This window comes from Grammomys surdaster, unplaced genomic scaffold, assembly GCF_004785775.1.
Source record: "Grammomys surdaster isolate TR1022 unplaced genomic scaffold, NIH_TR_1.0 948, whole genome shotgun sequence".
NCBI classification, from domain to species: domain Eukaryota; kingdom Metazoa; phylum Chordata; class Mammalia; order Rodentia; family Muridae; genus Grammomys; species Grammomys surdaster.
This window is the reverse complement of record NW_021605367.1, coordinates 1,247,029-1,266,941: the sequence shown is the minus strand read 5'-3', so window position 1 is coordinate 1,266,941 and position 19,913 is coordinate 1,247,029. Positions and strand designations below refer to the sequence as shown.

Here is a 19,913-nt window from a genome sequence, read left to right as displayed (position 1 = left end):
CACACTGTTTAACAGTCCAGTCCCCTCTGCAGACCAGGGCTCAGAAGCTGGGCTTTGCTTAGAATGCATGATTTGACAGTTTTGCAGAACTGTTCAAGATTCATGAAAGAGAGAAAACAGAACAAGAGAGACAAAGAGAAAGAGGCCTGCCTATGCCATTCCTAGGGATGCAGAGTAGGGGAGGAGGGAGTACACTTAATCTGCCATCTGTGTCTTTTTAAAATTTGAATATAAAAATAGATTGTGACAGTTGATAATAAATGATAAGCGAAGAATAAGCTTAAGACAAAACCCAGAAAAGTGAGACTAGCAAAAAGAAGGGCAGAGACCTGGTCGCAATCAGTTGTAAGCTTCCTGGGGGCCAGGGTGAAGAGTATAGTCATGAGTCAGTGAACACTGAGAACTCACAGGCTTGGTGCTCCCTCAGCAACTTGGCCTGCTGAAGGAAAGCAGAAGGCATCAGATTTCACAAGTGCAGCTGGCGTTACTGCAACAAATACTTCATGGCTGTCAACTTAAAAAGAGGAAAGGTTCATTTGGCTCCCAGGGTTGGAGGTCTCTGACCATTGTTGGGTGGCTCTGCTGCTTTTGGTTGGGCAGAGAGGCAGCATGGTGTCAGTGGTAGAGGAAGCTGCTCACTTAATGGTGGTTAGGAAATGAAAAGAAAGGAAGGGGTGAGTCTCAATGTCCCTCCAAAAGCACCCCCAAATCACCGAACTCCCTCCCACCAAGCCCTACTTTTATATTGGTTCTGCTGCCTTCCATAGCACCACAGGCTGAGGAGCCATGTCGTCAACACAGGAACCTTTGGAGACACTTCAGATTCAAACAACAGTGAGAGGTGACATAATTTCTGCACGGGCAAACCAAAGCCAGCTGTCAGGGTCATACCCCATAGACACTGATTGCAGCAGTGCTCACAACAAGCAGGGAAACACAGCCTGAGGCCCAACATACAGGCAAGTGCAGGGAGGCCACTCCCAACATGCTGTTCAAAACATTCTCAACCTGATCTTTCCCAGACCAGGGGTCTTGCAGGGTCACCTGGAGGGTCATCTGAAGAACCATCTGCAAGGTCACCTGGCCTTAGTGTCTGGCCTCTGGCAATGGAGGGCTAGCCTGCACAGCTAACAGACATGGTGTCCCCTGTCTGCCTGTGATCACCAAGCCTAGGACCAGATGAAAGGTGGTGGTCAGACATTCACCTGTGGATTCTGCCAAGGGACAAATGCCAGCTCCCTGGGAGCAGCCTTTGATGCAAGTGCTCAAAATTCCCCGGTCACTCTTCCCATGTGTGGTGGTTTGAATATATGTGGCTCATGGGAAGGGGCACTATTAGGAGGTGTGGCCTTGTTGGAATAGGTCTGGCCTTGTTGGAGGAAGTCCCACCCATTTGGGGGTGGACTTTAAGGTCCTATGCCTAAGACACTGTTCCTGACTGTCTCCGGGATCAAGACAGAACTCTCCGCTCCCTCCAGAACCATGTCTGCCTGCATGCTGCCATGCTTCCTGCCCTGATGATAATGGACTAAACCTCTGAACCTGTAAGCCAGCCCCAATTAAATGTTGTCCTTTATAAAAGTTGCTTTGGTCATGTGTCTCTTGACAGCAAGAAAACCCTAACTAAGACACCATAGATATTGCTTTCCAGTATGGCAGGGCTTGCACAGCTGATTTCATCTGCGGCCACTGAGGCTGTGGGTAGAACAAGTTACAAGTCCCATCGTGGCCCCCAGGGAGATGCTACATAACACACTAGGTGGCTGCCTCTCCTACATGCATTTCTGTTGATCTCCCCATGGATCTGCCAGCTCTGAGGACAGGGTTATCATCTTCATTGTACAAGCATACAAATGGAGAGGGTTAGCAGTGTGTGCTGGGTTTCTGGCTAGAGAGCTGAGGGGTCAAGTTCTGAGACCTATGCCAGCCCCTTGGGCTCTGGATCTTCTCAGAGCAGGAATGACTGTGCAGGAGGGAGGCTTGGTGGGCATAGTGGATCTGTTCCCTGGAAAGTGACATTCCAAGGATACTGGGGCTCTGAGGTACTCTATGAAAGCAGAATTTGTGGCTTCTAGGATGGAGGATGAATGCCCCGAGTTCGGCTACCCTCCAGCTGGCTCATCCAGGCACCTGGACTTCATCTTCCTCCTCCCATTAAAACTGCTTGCCATACACAGCTGTTATGCTCACCTATGACACCTGACACCTGCTCCTCTTACAAATGACGGTAATAAGGAGCAGTGAAGGACTGTCACCTGACAGCTCCCTCAGGAGAGAAGAAAAAGGAACAGATGTGGGGGAGGGATTCTACAGGAAGCTGGGATGAGGAGTGGGGAGCAGAGGGGCCAAGATGGAGGGGAGTGATGTGAAGGAGACACTTTTTCTCACAGGGCCCCAAGTGAGTCTGGAAAGCCAGGCTCAGAACCAGCCTGTGTCCTGGAACAACCCAGGGGCCTGGAACAATCAGGCACACCTTTGAGGAAGGACATCTGCTGCTGAGGACATAGTGAGGTGTGAGGAGAGATCTTCAGTCACTGAAGGGAACAGGACTGGTGTGGAACTTCCCAGGAACCAGGACCTTTCTAGAAAGAACTGCTTTTCCGGGATCTGTCAGAGGGAGCCAGGACTGAGCAGGATCTTGACCATGGAGGCTCTATGGCTCAAGCCTCATCCAGTCCCCAGGTCAGTCAGAATTATTGACCCATAATGAGCCAAGCAGGATCATCTCTGAGGGCTTTGGTCAGCACTGTTGGGAAGGAGGTGGCTCTTTGGGAGGAGACGGCCAAACTTGGGAGGAAGATGCAGGGTCCTGGGTGAGCTTTTGGCCACTGCTTTGGGAAGCAGTGTCCTGAATCTCACGAAGTGCAGCAGAGAGAAGAGAGTGCTGGTATCTCCAGAGCACCTGGATCCAGCCATGCCAGAAGTCTATGGTGGATCTTTAGTTTTATGAGCCAATAAATCCTTATGTCTTGCAAAGCCAAAGAGAGCCAAGAAATTACACTGGAAAGGCAACGGAAAATCTCTTGGCCCTTGGTGTTCCTCCTGGGGATGCCCTGTCTCTATTTAAAAGAAATATTGAGGAGTATTGGTGCTTGAAGGTGAGACTCTAAATGACCTGGCTATGGGGAAGTGCTAGAGAAATAAATAAAACAAAACCAGGATACTCCTGATTTCATCCTGAGAGGACAGAGTAATGCTTACCTAGAGGTGGACTCGTGGGGCCTGACACCTCCCATTTCTGAGTGCAGGCTGCTGGTATGTGGCTCAGCCAGTGTGCCCAGTGTGTGAGGACAGGATGGCAAGGCAGCTATCCTTGATGAAGACACAGGTGGAGAAGGAATTTCCAGGCCTCTTCTTCTGCCATAGCTGGGAAGGTCACAGCCCTCTCAGGCTCCTTTCGTCCCCCTTAGCCTCCAGTGTCCCCCTTAAGCCTGTGAAGCAACCACACCCCAACCCCACTCTTCAGTCCCCAAACACACCACCCCTGCCATGTTTCCAATATTCCTCTCAGGTCTGTGCAGCTCATCCAGGTCCCTCCACAGTCCCCACTGCCTCTCAAAGCTCTCAACAGCCCAGTGCTGACCTGCAATATCAGCCAGGACTCAGAACTCTGTGAACTGTAAGCTCCTGGGATGCAGAGATGCCCAGGTCAGAGACACCCATGATGAAGTCCTGCTAGCCATCTGAACATTTGGAGCTATGGAGATAACTATACACAGACCTGTTGAGATGCTGTGAGATTGCTGAGAAGATGCCCAGCAAGTGTGAGTAATGAAGCCCAGGCATTGAGGGAAAAGTCAGATCCCAAAGCCAGGTTGGGAGCCATGCACCACCCTGAAACAGGTAGTTCCACCTGCGGAGTGACCAGACAGACTGTTCAAAACAGGAATAAATGCTAAGTCCATGGGGATCCCAAAATTCAGTTGTATAACCAAAGGATGCAGAAGGCCCAGCCACAGAGCCACCTGCTTAAATCAAACTAAGAATACCCAAGCTCTAGCCAGCCACAGGTTGATGGTAAAAGCCCAGCACCAGGACAGCATCATAAGAAGCATAGAGACAGGAAGGAGGTGGCAATTCCAGCCAGGCAGGCTGCTTTTAGGATTCAGGTTGGTGTCGAGGCCGCAGAGCGCCCACATCAACTCACCACTTCTTAGCATCCCACCAGGGCCTCAAAGTGGGCTCAAAGGGGGTCTTTGAGGTTCTATTCTTAGCCCACCCCATGTGGTACCAGGAGAGTGGACCCTGTAAAAGGAGGCTCAGAGGAGAGCTGGCCAGGAGCCAGGAAACTTCTCCCCCGCCTCGTCAGCTGTGTAATTGGGCTAATTCTGCAGTATTTGGGCTCCAAGGCCTTTGTTTCCCTTTGCGGGTAACTCCTGCTTGGAACACGTGCTATTCCTTTTGTGAGCACTAAACCCAGTCCTCTCTGATAATGTACATGAATGTGTTTCTGATGGATGTGTTCCAGGGCCTTTGTTGCCTCAATTAAGGGATAATGAACAAGAATTGTTTGTATTTGTAAAACAACCCAGCCATTTCCCGCTTTCCCATTGGCGGGACCATGCGTCTTAATTAAGCACAAAGACTTCTCACTCCATCCAAAGGCTGCAATGGAGGGTGGAGGTGCTAGGAAGGAAAGGGAGTCTGGTGTGGTTTGGGGTCCTCCCCCCAGAGTCTCTTTGCCACCAGGAGGAGCCAAGGGTCAGTGTAGCCATAGGCAGACTGACAACCAGGGTACCACCCTGATCCCACTCAACAGCTATGAGATGCCAGCCTCAGTCTCACCCGAAACCTGAGAACAGGTGATTCCTGTTACAGTGACAGCCACTGCTCTGCAAGAAGGCAGCAGGACCCAGGTTAGAGCAGTGCTGAATGGGTCACTCAGCCCAGTTGTCAAATGGCATCAAGGTTTCCTTGAGAGATGTATTCACCGCCCGTTAGATGATAGGTCAAGTGAGAAGGTCTTGTGAGCCTCCACAGACCGGTCCTCCAGAAGCTGATCCAACTGAAGGGTCCTGGCCAGGCCCCTGGGTGGCCCACTAAGTGACTTGATGTCCCAAAATGAATGGTGTCACAAGGGCCCCTGGAAGAATGTCCTCACCCTGGTTCTCTGGTAACTCTACAGTAGGCTTTTTTGCATTGAATAGGAATTTTCTGAACCTGGGAACTTCAAGTTCACAAGGTGGCCTGCCTCATGCCTTGGGGCTCATAGAGAATCCACCAAGGCTGTCTTTAAAAAGGCTTTCCTAAATGTGGCACCCTTACCCACCCACAGGGGACCTCACCCACCTGCCTTACCTGCTTTACTTACCCAACAGCCAGAACCTTTATTTCCTGCCTCGTCTATGTGCTGGGGCATCTAAGGGTCATTATTTAGGGATCAGTTTCCGTGATGATAAGGGAGTGGGCAGGAAAGAGCAGAAAGACAACAGCAAGGGGAAACTGAGGCACCTCAGTCAGCACAGATTAAATGCATGGAATACTGCCCACCCAAATCCTGAATTTATTTATTTATTTATTTATTGTTGTCTACTTGAATTTATTCTTACTTTCTTAAAAAAAAAAAAGGAAGAGGTTTGGGATGGCCAGGGAAGTAATTCATAAACACTGTGAACAGGAACCAAGACTCCAAAACGTGGGTACTCCTTGTACCCTCAGATCTATAACAGACACCCACCCCCTAGTTTCAACAAGACACCCAGATCAGCAGCAGAAGTACCTCCAGTCGGCACTCAGATTGTGAACACTGGGACAGAAGGGGAAAGTCCAAAAACTGAGAGGAAGGGGAAGAGATGGAGGAGAGCCTAGGCTCTGGAGGACGGAGCCGGGCCACAGGAGGTGGAGGTGAGCCAGTATGGGGGTGTCCCTCCTGACTGCTGCAGTCCACACTCCCTGGACCCCAGAGCACCCCATGGTTTGTTCTGCAGTCCACTCCCCTATTCCTAAAGCCTCACAGGCCCAACTCCAAGTCTTCCAGCTCCTCTTCCAGAACCCTCCGCCGAGCCAGCTTCTCCAGCTGTTCTCTGCTGGGCTGGCTGACCTCCCCGGCCTGGATGCATTGCTGTAGCTCCTCCACCTGTCTCAGCTTCTTCCTTAGGTTCTTGATCTTCTTGGCTTTCTCTGTGGTGGCAGCAGAGTCAGATGGATCAGAGGCAGCTAGAGGTGTGGCCTGGGGGGCGTGGAGAGCACTAGGCGTCTGGGCTGTGTCTCCCAGAGACACCTTATCAACAGTCCTGCTCAGGACCTTCGCGTCTTTCTCCTGCTGCTGCCTCCTCTTCTCCTTCCGCTTCAGGTTTTGTTTGGCTGTCTTGGAGAGGCCTGTTTCACCACCTTTGGGTCTGGATGCGGTGACTGGCATGGTGGCCTCAGGGCTCAGCCCTGGGGGAAGTTCTGGTTTACTCTTGAAAAACTTCACATACTTGTTTTCATATACTGGGACCTCCTCTTGGGGCACGTATCCATCTTTGACCCTCCGCTGCTTGTGCCATGTCCCGTCAGGTCTCTGTGTTGAGGCAATGTACTTGCCTGTCCCCGTGGCATCAGGGGTGCTGGCAGTTTCCATGACTGAGTTGGGCGGGCAGTCCTGGGGAGTCAGCGGCGAGGTAACTTCTTGGGCTGCTGCTCAGTAGTGGATCCTCCCAAGTCCTGAATTTATAAAGAGACTCTACCTTTCTCCTGAAGGACATTAGCCATGGCCCAGCCTGAAGGAGTTAATGACTGCAGGTGCTCACTGGCTCCTCACCTGCTGCCAAGCATTGTAGTGCAGACAGGAAAACACCTGACACGTTCACAGTGTGACATCCACCACTGGCTCAAAGCCTCTGGGAACACCCCACAGAGTGGAGCCCAGCTAAGCACAGGCTGTCTGACCCTCATACTGCTCTATTAGATGGGGTACCTTTGTGGAACTGGAACCATAGGATGCAAATAAGTCAGATGATGAGGGAGCCAGAATAAGGGTCTCCTGGCCCCTGACCCTTAGCAGGTCAACCTCATACACACTCTAACCCTGGGTGGTGCCGTCTGCCTGTTGCCACTACCACCTCCAACCCTTCCGTGAGAAGTTATGGTTTCCAAGTGACAGGTGCAGAAGGTGCCTGGGTTGTCATGACAACAAATAAGGTCAGCACTCAAGCTGTACCTAGACCCCTCCTGCCAAGACCTCGGGGTATGAAGGTGGGCTCTGCTCCTCTGGGTCAGGCCCCCAGCCACTGGTTAACATGGTGACTGGGACTTGTCAGGAGGCACCACAGTGGCTCCTTGACACAGCTCCGTGATTAGCAGGTGAATTTCCTGACAAGCGGCTCGTGTTATCCTCCACCTTCTGAGCACTGAACCCTGGATCTCTGGAGGATCCAAGGACCAACTCGTTGAATGACTCTGGGGAAGGATGCTTAACCTCTCTTGGCTCGTATTTTGTTTTGTTTTCTTGATACAAGATCTCACTGCGCAACTCAGTCTGTCCTCAAACTTACAGTAATCCTCTGGCCTCAGCTTCCCAACACTGAGATAAGCATGATCCTAGCTCCCCTCAATCTCTCTTAAAGCAGTTTGCAAGTAAATCTTGGACCTTGGCTGCTGTCCTGCCCACGATTGCTCCCTCAACCTCCTGTCCCTGTCCTGATGAACCCCTTCAAACACCCATAGAGGGCATTGTGTCCTGGCCCCATGTTACCACGCCCTCAAACCTGGGGACAAAGCTTATCTACCATCGAAGGCTCTTTTCATGCCTGGGAAGGAGACTTGGGGTCTCCCATCCAAGGAATCTCTACAAGCCAGCAAGCATCACTTGCTGCTAGCTCTCCCAAGCTGCATGCTTACCTGCCCTGCTTATACTGCCTCAGCCTGCCTCCTCCCCTCCAGCCTCACCAGCTCCCCTCTGGCTCCCAGAGAAACGAATGATATGTTTGTAGCTCTTCACCTACAGTGGCTGCCTCAGAAGTTGGACAGGCTCTGCTGCTGGGAGAGGTTGAGCTGAGAAGACCCCAGCACCCCTCTGTTGGCTGCACACACTCCTGACCTGGACAGACACTTAGCACTTGGAGCCACCCCTGAGGAGGGAGAGAGCAGGGCTTGGGCATTTCACATAGGGTCCCCACATTCTTCAGACTCCACACATACACTCATGGAGACCATTGTCCCCACCTAAGACAGAAACACTGAGGCTTACACAAATATCAGGTAATCTCTGTGACAATCCAGGCCCCACAACAAAGCACCGAGAGTGTTGGGGGTGGCCATTGGGGGTGGAGTGGTATCCTCTGGATCCTACTGTGGGCCTCTAGGTGTGACTAGGTCTAACTCAGTGCCTAGAACAAAGTCATTAGGGCCAGTATTGTTGCCTTGACCAAGCAGAGGAGCCACCAAGCTGAGACTGGCGCCAGCACCAGGCTAACCCTGGATTCTGCCTTCTCAAGCCTTGCCTTCCTGTTCATCCCTTCCTCTACCTTGCCTTTCCCCACCTGACAGATGCTGCATTTTCCAGGATGCCTTGCCCTTCACCCACTTGGCATGTCTGTCCAAATAGAGGATCTGATGAAAGCTGAAAAGAGAACAACCAGGGTACCCTTAGCCCTGTGGGCGTCCAGCAGCTATATGGGCAGTAGCCTATGTCCCCCATAACTCTAGCTCCCACTAAACTGAACTCTCTTCCATGGTCCCAGTTTTCCCCAAGAAGCATGCTGCCAGGTACCCTGGTCTCTGTACTCTGGTGACACTATGCTATATTGGGGGCTAATCCATACCATGCTTCCTTGTTCATCCAGCACCAGCTGGTGAGCAGTCCCTGGTGTTAAATCCCTGCCATTGGTCAGACCTGGAGAGAATTCTGTGTGGGAGAACTCTAGACCATGCTGCTGCAGCAGAAAGCAAGAGAGAGCAGAGAGTAAAATGTGCCCCACACCACCATGTATGTCAATGGGAGTGGCCACCAGCTCACACTGGGACCTGCCATCTTCCCACTGGCCAGTCTGGTGCCTTTCCTGTATGATCTCTTGTCAGGGCTCATCAAGTCACAGGGATGATTGGTGGTCAGGAGAGACAGGGTAGACCTCTCTAGCTCATGCTGGCTTCTCAGACTGTCCAGAACTTCCCCCCAGAGACCCTGAGGAACATTCAGTCGGGCTCCATCCAGCCCCTGGGAGAGGCAGCAGTTGGCAGTCAGAAATGAGCTTCCAAGAAGCCTCTGCAAAGACAGCCATGTGCACAAGGACCCTGGAGATCTTATTCGTGAGATCCTCTGCAGATGCAACCATGTCACCCTAGGGGATGTCCCACCGGCACTGTGCAGCAGAGGATGGGAGACTATCAGTGAGACAGAGGACCCCAAGTGGCACAGACTCAAAGGGATCTTGAAGGATCCAGCAAAGCAGGCCCAGGAGGGCAGAGCATCCCTAGTGACGCCAGCTTCCACTCTGGTCTCCCGGGTCTTACTGAATTGCTCTAATGGTCCAGTGTGGAATAACATCCCCAAAGCAAACACACACATGGGAAACAAGGACAACTGGATAGCAAGTTCCACTTTATGTTTAGGAGTCAGAGCTTACTGCTGACATTCTCAAGTCTCTCTCTTTGAAAGGAGCGAAGACAAAGCATCACAGCATCCTAGTGGAGACTCCTGGCAACTGCCTGTCTAACATGCTGCCCTGCCTGTGTTACCAGCAGATGGGACTGGGCCAGGTATTTCCAGGTTCTTCACCCCTTATTCAAAGTATGGAAATAAAATTTCACACAGTTTGCAAAAGTAACAAGAATACTTTATTCAAATCAAAGCAAGAGGGCAGGTCAGAAGGACTGACAGCAGGTCACATGTCTGAGGGTGTTCCAGTGCCCTGGTTATTATCGGGGCTTCCTTTTATGAGGTCTAAGAAAAGCAGGAATTGGGCTACTAGGGGGATAATTGGGTGGTTCTCTATTTTGATTGACAGATTTAAGTTACATAATCATTTCTTCCACTGAGTGTCCTTTCTCATCGTACATCTGATCTTAATCTTATACATACCTAGTTGTGTGTAGCCATCAGGTGGCAAATAATGGATCTGTAGTCTAGAGAGAGATATCAGTGCTTAAGAGCACATACTCCTCTCCCAGAGGATCCAAGTTCAGCCCTAGCCCTCATGTTAGGTAGCTCACAACTGCTTGTAACTCTGCCTCCAGGGGATCTGGTCCTCCCTCCTGGCCTCCATGGGCACTGCACTAGTGTGCTTATAGACAGATATATATCATACTTTAATAATAATAATACATAGTAATAAAATACAATGGCTTTTTAGACAGGGGATGTGCCCTAAAATTTTACTTTTGCTTTATTGCTCATGAACCCAAAACAAGTCTAAACAGATCAACCTATTGCCCATAGATCCCAGTTTGTAGCCATGGTCAGGGGTCACTTGCTTGTCTCTGGGAAGTGACCTTGGGTCCCAGCCCCTTGTAAGGAGAATAACAGCTGTACTGACAGACTGACAGCTCTGTCCCTTAGCCCATAGTATATGGGCTAATCCTCCTGCAGCCACCTGGGTTAGGCACCAGTGGTCCATCCTGTCCCATACAGCAACATGCTCACAGCCAGTATGGATAGGGATAGGCGTTTACCCAAACACTCAGGTAAGGTACTAGCCTTCAGCCCTGGTTGGGGGCCTCTAACGACAGCTCAGAGACAAACCCCGTGAAACAGCTCCAATCTCTGTCCGGCCTGAACAAGCCTCCCTTTTCTTGGCTTTTCACTTCAAGATGGGCAATGACTTCCAGCCTGGCTGTGGGTTTCAGGCAGCCCCTTCCATTCATTCTACAACACACTGAACATTCTTCCTCTCCCTGGTACCCCATCATACCACAGGCACACTCAGGTCCTGGTCTACAACATCTATGCAGAAAGAACCTACTGTGCTCCAGGCACAAGGCTAGACATGGAACATGAAGCAGACATTCCACCCTCAAATGTGTGTGGCAACATGGAAGAGCGCCGAGACACAGGGACAACACACTTGGTTCCCCCAAGGCTTTAAAATTATAGTACTCAAAATCCCTCTCCCTCTCTCTGTGATGAGCATCCCGCAAGTGGGGAATCCCGGAATTGGCTAGGCCAGTTGGCCAGTGAGGAGAAGGAAACAAGGCCTCAGATCTCCCTCTGCTGTCCACAGTCCCTTGGCTTTCTCCTCTGTCTAACTCTGCTCTTGGTGGCAAAATGGCTGCCTCTGTTCCAGACATCATATCCAGAAATAAAAAGGACATGTTTTATTCTGACATCATTATCTTAATTTTTTTTATTTTGATATAGGATCTCACTAAGTTGCCAAGGCTAGCCTTGGACTCACTCTCTTTGTAGCCCAGGTAGATCTTGAATTTTCACTCCTCCCTCCTAGGCCTCTCGACAATAGGTCTGCACCACCAGGCTGGTCTGACTCCTTTTAGAGATATCCATCTGTGGAAGATTAAAACCTCCCTCTGAGCCAGGCATGGTGGTGCATTCAATTTAATCACAGCATTCAGGAATTGCTACAGATGGATCTCTGTGAGTTTGAATCTAGCCTGCTCTACATAGTAAGTTCCAGGTCAGCCAAGGTTAGCTACAGAGTGTCTCAGGGTTTCTATTGCTATGATGAAACACCATGGCCAAAACAAACAAACAAACAAACAAACAAACGAGTTGGGGAGGAAAGGGTTTATTTATCTTACATTTCCACAGCACTGTTCACCATCAAAGGAAGTCAGAACAGGAACTCAAACAGGGCAGGGGCCTGGAGACAGATGCCATGGAGGGGTGCTGCCTCCTGGCTTGCTTCCCATGGTTTGCTCAACCTGCTTTCTTACAGAACTCAGGACCACCAGCCCAGGGATGGCACTGCCCATCCTGGACAGAGCCCTCCCTTATCAATCACTAATTAAAAGAATGTCTTATAGATGGATCTTAAGAAGGCATTTTCTCAATCGAAGTTTTCCCCTTTCAGATGACTCTAGCTTATATCAGGTTGGCTTAAGACTAACCTGAGACCCAGTCTCAAAAAATAAGCAAACAAAGCCAAAAACCCCTCTCTCCACCCTATACAGCACACCTGTGAAAACTTCACTTACGTCACAGCTGTGACAAAGTGTCACCAGTGCTTTCTTGCAAGGACATCCCCTCTCTATATTCTTTCAAACACTGTCCTGGAAGCCTCACCCAAGTGATAAAGCAGAAACCAGATGAGTGTGGTGGCTCACAAGGAGGCTGAGGCAGGAGTACTGCCATGAGTTTGTGGCTAGCCTTGGCTACATGGTGAGCTCCAGGCCCACAAAGTACTTTCTACACAACAGAAGATCAGTAATAAAAAGCAAAGCAGCCATCAGTGGTGTGTACGCCTGTGATGTCAACACTGGAAGGCTTAACCAGGAGAATCCTGAGTGTGAGGCTGATCTGGCCTACATAGCAAAACCGTGTGTGTGTGTGTGTGTGTGTGTGTGTGTGTGTGTGTGTGTATAAGTGTAAGAAAGAGAAGGACAGACAGAGATGGTTAGACAAAGACACAAATATACACAGAGAGACAGAAGATAACATGAAAAAGAGTGGCAGAGACAAAGACAGAGACTAGATTTATTATAAAATGGACATGACCAAATTATATGTTGGATAATTACAGAAGAGTAGAAAGCAGAAATAAAAGGCATAAAGGCTGAAAGACCGCACACTGCAGGGAGTCCCAGAGACTGTGAGGCAGAGCAGGCAATCAGGCAGGATCTTGACAGGACAAGGAAAAAAGGAATGCTTGCAACGGATAGGAATGGACAATTGGAAGTTAGTAGTATCATTTGGAAGCTGGGCTTCCTGGCATGGTGGCACATGCCTCTGATCCCAACAACTCAAGAGGCAGACAGAGGTTGATCTCTGTAAGTGTGAGGACAGCTTGCTGAGTTCCAGGCCAGCCAGATGACATAGTAAGACTCTGTTACAGAAAACAAAAGCACAACTTGGTGTTGAAATAGTTTCATGGGTAAGAGGCGCTTGCCAAAAGCCTGATTAATTCATTCCCGGGACCCATATGGTAGAAGGAGAGAACCGACTCTTACAAGTTGTCCTTTGACCTCCACACCTGTGCCATAGCATACTACACCACATGTGTAAACGCGTGAGTGAGGGAGTGAGTGAGTGAGGGAGTGAGGGAGTGAGGGAGTGAGTGAATGAAGAGAGAGGGAGGGAAGGAAGGGTAGAGGAAGGGAGGGGGAAGAGAGAGAGAGGGAGAGAGGGAGGGAGGGAGAGGGAGAGACAGAGAGAGAAATTTACAGATTAGAGACATGGAACTTCACAACTGTCTGTAACACCAGTTCCAGGAAGTCTGACATCCTTCTGATTTCTACATGCACCAGGCTCACGTGTGGGGCTCACACATAGATGTATGCAAATATTTAGACAAATGAAGTAATAAATAAATAAATCTGTAAATAAGTAAAGTGGCACATGACTGCATTCCCAGCACTGGAGAGGCAGTGTCAGACGAATCACGGAAAGTCCAAGGACAGCCTGAGCCACCCCGTGAAACCTTGAGTCAAAACAAACAAAAGTACCACTTACAATAATATCACTTTATGAAATACAATAAAAATCTGCATGCTGAAAACCTCACAGCTACTAAAAGAAATCAAAGACCTAAATGAACAGAAAGTTACGTTACAACCCTGGACCAGAAGGTTGGGACTAATTAAAACATCCATCCTCCCCTATAGGATCGATGCCTTCTCGGCTGCTCTAACCAGGGCCCTGATGCGCTTGCTCTTGGTAGGAATTGGCACCCTGATTCTAAAATTGACATGTGAGGCTAACAGCACCGGGACAGCTGAAGGGAGCCTACAGGAGAGGAACAAAGAGGACCCCAGCAGAGACTCCCCGGCTTTCTATAAAGCTGTGTGGTGAAAGGTAGCCTAGTATAGAGACTCATTGATCTGGGGGCCAGAACAGAGCTCAAAATAGACCAGAGCGTTTATGGGCCATCGATCCTTTACCAAGGTGCAAAGGAAATTCAATGGAGAAAGGCGTCTTCCAGAAAATGGGGCTAGAACAATGAGCAGCCACAAGCTTGAGGAGGAGGGAGAGGGAGGGGAGGAGGGAGGGGAAGAGGCAAGCAAGGAAGGAGGGGACAGGAAGGAGAATAAATTCAAGCTGTGTTTTTCGTTTGGTTTGTTGGTTGTGTTTGGTTGTTTTTGTTTTGTTTGTTTTGTTTTGTTTTGTTTTGTTTTGTTTTGTCTAGCATTACGCCGCCCAGACTGACCTCAAACTAACTTAAAGCAATCCTCCTGTCTCCATCTCTCAAACGCTATGATGACATGCATGACCCACCATGCCTGGCTACAAGATATATCTTGAGTCACATGAGAAAACTAACACAAAATCTAACTCACTCACAGAGTACATCCCAACAAGTTAAGCCTCCCAAAGAAGATGTAAGAAAACATCTCAGACTCCAGGTCTAGAATGTCTAAAGAACTCTCAAAGCTTGGATATAAGAAAACAAACCCTGGGCTGGAGAGATGGCTCTGCAGTTAAGAGCACTGGTTGTTCATGCAGAGGTCCTGAGTTCAATTCCCAGCAATGGTTCACAACCATCTGTAACGAGATTTGATGCTCTCTTCTGTCATAGTAGCATGCATGTAAATTGCACTCTTATACATAAATCTTTAAAAATATTTTTTAAAAATGTTTGTTTTTAAAAAAGAAAGAAAACAAAACCTAATTCACAAGGGGAAACAATGGATTAAAAACAAGCCAGGTTTGGTGGTGTACTATAATCCCAGCATTTGGGAGCTAGAAGCAGGAAGATCAGGAGTTCAAGGACAACCTCAGTTACATAAGAACTTGTTTAAAATAAAAAAAAAGCAAATAACAAGCAAACAGAAATTAACTGATATAGGCACAAGATTGAAAGAGACACCATCAAAACAGATATAAAAATAAAAGAAGACACTGCAGATTAGACACACCTGAGACAGGACATCCAGGTTATAACGGCTGACCATTCAAACCAGCTGCGGAGCCCCAGAGGAGCAACTAAGCTTCTACATGTCGCTGGGAGTCTCGGGAGGCACAGGAGGTACGGGACGACTCTGCTTAGGAAAATAACTTGGCAGTGCTCGTCAAGTTGGGCACACACAGTGGCCAGACAATTCTGTGCTAGCTATTCGAATACCGGGGAGGCGGGGGGGGGCGGGGAAGGGGGAACTGTGATGACCCAGGGAGTCTAGGGAGACAGTGCCGTCCATGGTCTCCAGTGTCCTGGTGACAGACGGCTGAATGCCCCTGTCAAAACTCACTGAGCTGTACTCCAGGAGATGAAACTAGACAGACAGGAAAACTAAGATGAGGATATGCGCCAGCCGCACCTCAGTGGCACCGTATCCCACATCTGGACCTGGGTCTGGTGTGTTTGCTAAAGCATTCTCTGTCTCTCTGTCTCTATCTCTGTCTCTGTCTCTCTCTGTCTCTCTCTGTCTCTGTCTCTCTCTGTCTCTCTCTCTCTGTCTCTCTCCCTCTCTCTCTCTCTGTGTGTCTCTGTCTCTCTGTCTGTCTCTCTGTCTCTCTGTCTCTCTCTCTCTCTCTCTCTCTCTCTCTCTCTCTCTCTCTCTCTCTCTGTGTGTGTGTGTGTGTGTGTTTTGTTTTTCGAGACAGGGTTTCTCTGTGTAGCCCTGGCTGTCCTGGAACTCATTCTGTAGACCAGGCTGGCCTCGAACTCAGAAATCTGCCTGCCTCTGCCTCCCAAGTGCTGGGATTAAAGGTGTGCACCACCACTACCCGGCCCAAAGCATTCTTGGTAAGAGTAGTTTGGGTGCCTGGCTTGGTTTAGACCATCAGAACTTGCTGGATTAGGAGGTGAGGAGGGAATTGATTCGTGTGTGTGTGTGTGTGTGTGTGTGTGTGTATGGGTGGCAGAGGCCCACTCAAGCCAGGTTGGTGGATCTGGGTCATCACAGTTCCCCCCCCCCCCGGGTATTCGAATAGCTAGCACAGAATTGCCTGGCAACTGTGTGTGCCAACTTGACGAGAGCACACTGATTGGTCACCTGAGATGCTCAGGTGCAAGTGTGTTGTAGGAAAGCAGCAGCAGTGTCAGGGTCAGACCTGGGAGCATAAGGGGTCAGGGAACCTTCTCTCAGGAGGTGACCAGTGTCAGACACCTTCTCTCAGGAGGTGACCAGTGTCAGACACCTTTTCTCAGGAGGTGACCAGTGTCAGACATGTCCGACTCCACAAAGAGCAGATAGAATGTGGAGAGCAGGAAGAAGATTCCACAGCTCGCCTGTGAGTAGAACGGGAGTAGAGCCCCAGTACTGCTAGGTAGCTCTTGCTGCAGCAGCTAGGCTGGCCACGGGAGGCTCTACATCCAGGACAACAGGATTCCAGCCACCATAAGAGGACCCAAGCTGCATGGAGGATGGAGAGGAGGCAAAATTGGGGCTGAGAGGGCTGAAGCCTTGGGTGGGAAGAGAAGTCTCAGGTTCCCTGCCTGGGGATATAGAAGGGAATCGAGCTTCCTAGAAAATGCATATCACACTCAAATCAGGAACAGAGGAGGAAGCTCACTATCCTGAGGCTCTGCACACCCAGTATATGAGCACCCTCCCTTTTCAGGACCCTGTGTAAGCCTGCAGCTTCTGGGACATCCTAGGGACAACTGGATCAGCCCCTGGAGGATGGGTTTCATCTTACAGGTGCATGAATGGACTCAGAGAGGTGACAGCTTTTCCCCTGCCACCCGCCACCCCTGAGTAACCCGGTGAGTGAATGGCAGAGATTGAGCCCAGGTCTATAGATTGGCAGAGCTGAGAGCTTGAGAAAAGTGAAGGATTTGAGGTTTCTTGGTTAGTTTTAGATGGTTTTCCCCCTTGTTATCATTTTTATTTCCACTCTGCAAAGGCTCTATAGACACAGATCCCCAGTACCCTCCAACAGCCAGCCTCCGTTCCACCCCCATCCCCTGCCAAGCTGTCCAAGCTACTTTGGCCCGGGGTCCCCCCAGGAGTCCACAGACACATCTCTGCAGCCGGCGCAGTATTTCCAAGTGGCAGAATTAATAGGGCAATTCCCCCGTGCAGAACTGAGCTGGCTTCTATGCTAAATTAGCATAGATAAATATTTTTGAGAGAGGAGGAAAAATAATGCATTTTGCAATAAGGCTGGAGGGCAGCCCCTCTCGGGCCCCATCCCCTGAACTTGGACGGAATGAATTTGCACCTGGTGTAATTGAAGGCGCCATGGTCCCTCGTGCCTGGGAGTGAGACCTAGCCAAGCGGATAAATTCCCTCCACTTGTGCGGAGCTAACCGTTGTCAAGAGGCTGGGCCCAAGGGAAGGTGGGGGAGGGGCAGGCAGGGCTGGAAAAGCAGGTGGATGAATGAAGACAAAGACTGCAGGGCAAACATATCAGCACATGTGCAGGAAACACATATGTGCATACACACAAGCTCAAGCTTGTACACACACACACACACACGCACACGCACACACACATACACACAAAACCACTCAAACAGTCGCACCTGACCTAAATCAGGCTCACCCTATGTAATGCCTGAGGAGCCTTGCATGGTCTGCCCTGTCAGCTGCGAGGGGGGGACGCTCACACTCTCTTCTCAGCTCCATGGAAACTATGAAGCAGGAAATCCATCAGCGAATTATCCATGGGCCCAAACTCACAAGATGGGCCTCTCCTGTGGTCCTCTACACCTCTACTGTCTATTCTGCCATTTTCCATTTTCTCAGCCTTGCCCAGCCCTGTCCTGTGTGAGCTGTCATTAAGCTCCCTATTGGCCTCCCTGCTGCAGTGTCTCCCTGGAATGCACCTCAGTCTGTAAAGCACTTGCCACGCAAACCTGAGGACCTGAGTTCTGGTCCCCAGCACACAGGAAAAAATTTGGGTGTGGTGATGCATGTCTGTAATCCCAGCACGGGAGACAGAAAGATCCCTTGAACTTGGTGGCCAGCCACCTTAGCCAAATCAGTGAGGTCTGGGAGAGCTAGTGTGAAAACACAAGATGGGAGAGTGTAGGGGGTGTAGAAGAAAATAGCCGGGGTGTGTGTGTGTGTGTGTGTGTGTGTACATCCTCTTTTAGAGGACTTGGAATCAATTTCTGTCACCCACATGGTGGCTCAGTGTCATCTGTGGCCCCAGCTCCAGGACATCTAACACCCTCTTCTGGCCTCCAAGGGTACCAGGCACATATGTGGTGCACAGACACGTGCCAGCAAAGCAGACATACACATAAAATAAAGTGAACAATAAGCACCACAAGGAGTTCTAAACAGACTGTAAGCAACGCCCTCTACTCCTAAGCACCTGGCTACCCCTGAGCCCCAGGACCTCTGGGTTTCTGGTTACCACCCAACACCAGGGTGTGTCTTGGAACCTACTGATGGGCTGGGTCACTTTGGACTAGTTGACATATTTCAATTACCACCCTTGGAGGGAAAACTTAGACCCAGGAACACCCTCAACCCCCACACCTAGGTAACAGCCACTTCTCACAGAGAGACACTTAGAGGCTAGATAACCTCTCCCTCTTCCTTTCTAGCCACAGCTCCATAGTCCCAGCCCTGCTGGGAGACACATAAGTGACAATTCACCCAAACCAAGGGTAATGGGGCGGGGCCACAGACTGGGCTGCCCAAGACCTGGGAAGAGCAGCCACCCTGGAGGCTGGCACTACCCAGGGTCCCAGAAAGAGCAGTGTGGCTGGACCTGGCATCACCTACAGGTCTGTGAGGATGCAGCAGGGACCCTCCTGAAACACGTGCCTACCGGCTACACTAGCCCTCCCATGCTTGCCCCAGAGCCCAGGTTTGTCCAGGGCTCAGGCTTTGCCTGGGAGATGCCCTTTCTCCAAGGCTGAGCTTGCTATGACCATCAGTCTCTAATAGGTAGAAGTTGATCAGAATGCCTTGTGATCCCTTCCCATGCTCTCTGCAAGTCAGTTCCCTGTTCCAGGACACACCATTGGATCAACATAGTCTTGAGGTCAGGGAAGGGAGAGACTGCGAGCCAGTGTGGGAGGCCACAGATGCTCTGAGAATCTGTCAGACTTCTCTTCCCTCAGGGCAGGGATCTGGGAGAATAGCAGGGGCCTCTACTCAGTGAGTCATAGTCTACCCAGCAGGCCACTCACCCAGGGGCTCCGGAAAGCTAAAGTTCAGAAGGGGCCTCCAGTGACATGGGCTCCTGAGAGGCAGAGCTGAGTCTTCTGGCTCAAATCAACAAGTCATCCACCTCCTAGAGCCATAGAGAGAACAAGGAACAAGAGTGGACGGCTGTCAGGGCTTGGCCCCTCTACCCCAGACAGCAGCAGCTGTGTGCAGACAGACCCCAGACCCCGTGCTGCTAAGTTTATAGCTAACCAGTCAGGAGACCTGTCTCTCAGCCTGGGCTCTGCTGAGTGACATGCTCAGAGAGCATCATGTGCAGAGCATGATGTTCATGCCGTTCACAGCCTCAGTAACTGCCTCTGCCACCCTGGAGTTGATATCTCCCCCCTTCCCGTCCTGCTTCTCTCGGTGATCCTTCTGGGTACCAGAGTGTGACTAGAAGATCAGCTTGCAGAAGGATGCTACCACTGCACACGCACTGTGCGCCCCGCCCCCACTTACCATTTGCTCTGAGTGCTCATTGGCATTCACGAGTCCTAGTCGAAACCCACAGTGCGGATGTGCAGAAAGGCTCCACCCGCTTATCTTCTGTAAGCCTCCACTTTGCCTCCGTGTAATGGGCACCAAGGGCGGCTGGGAAACTCAGGTGTGTGCACCGTGCCATGACACATAGCAGGAGTGATGGAAGATCGGAAAGGGTTGTGTACCTGCCTTCCCAGAGGAGTTGGGAAGGTAGATAGGTACCTTTCTGATTCTTGAAAGGAACATGGCCTAGGATAGACAGGCTTGATTTCAGGAGCCACAAGGGGGTGTGG

At 50.3% G+C, this 19,913-nt stretch overlaps 1 pseudogene; it reads right to left on the bottom strand.

Annotated features, from left to right (window-relative positions):
- Positions 1-5,950: 5,950 nt before the first annotated feature.
- LOC114634342 lies at positions 5,951-6,562 on the bottom strand (annotated as a pseudogene).
- Between the last annotated feature and the right edge of the window lie 13,351 nt (positions 6,563-19,913).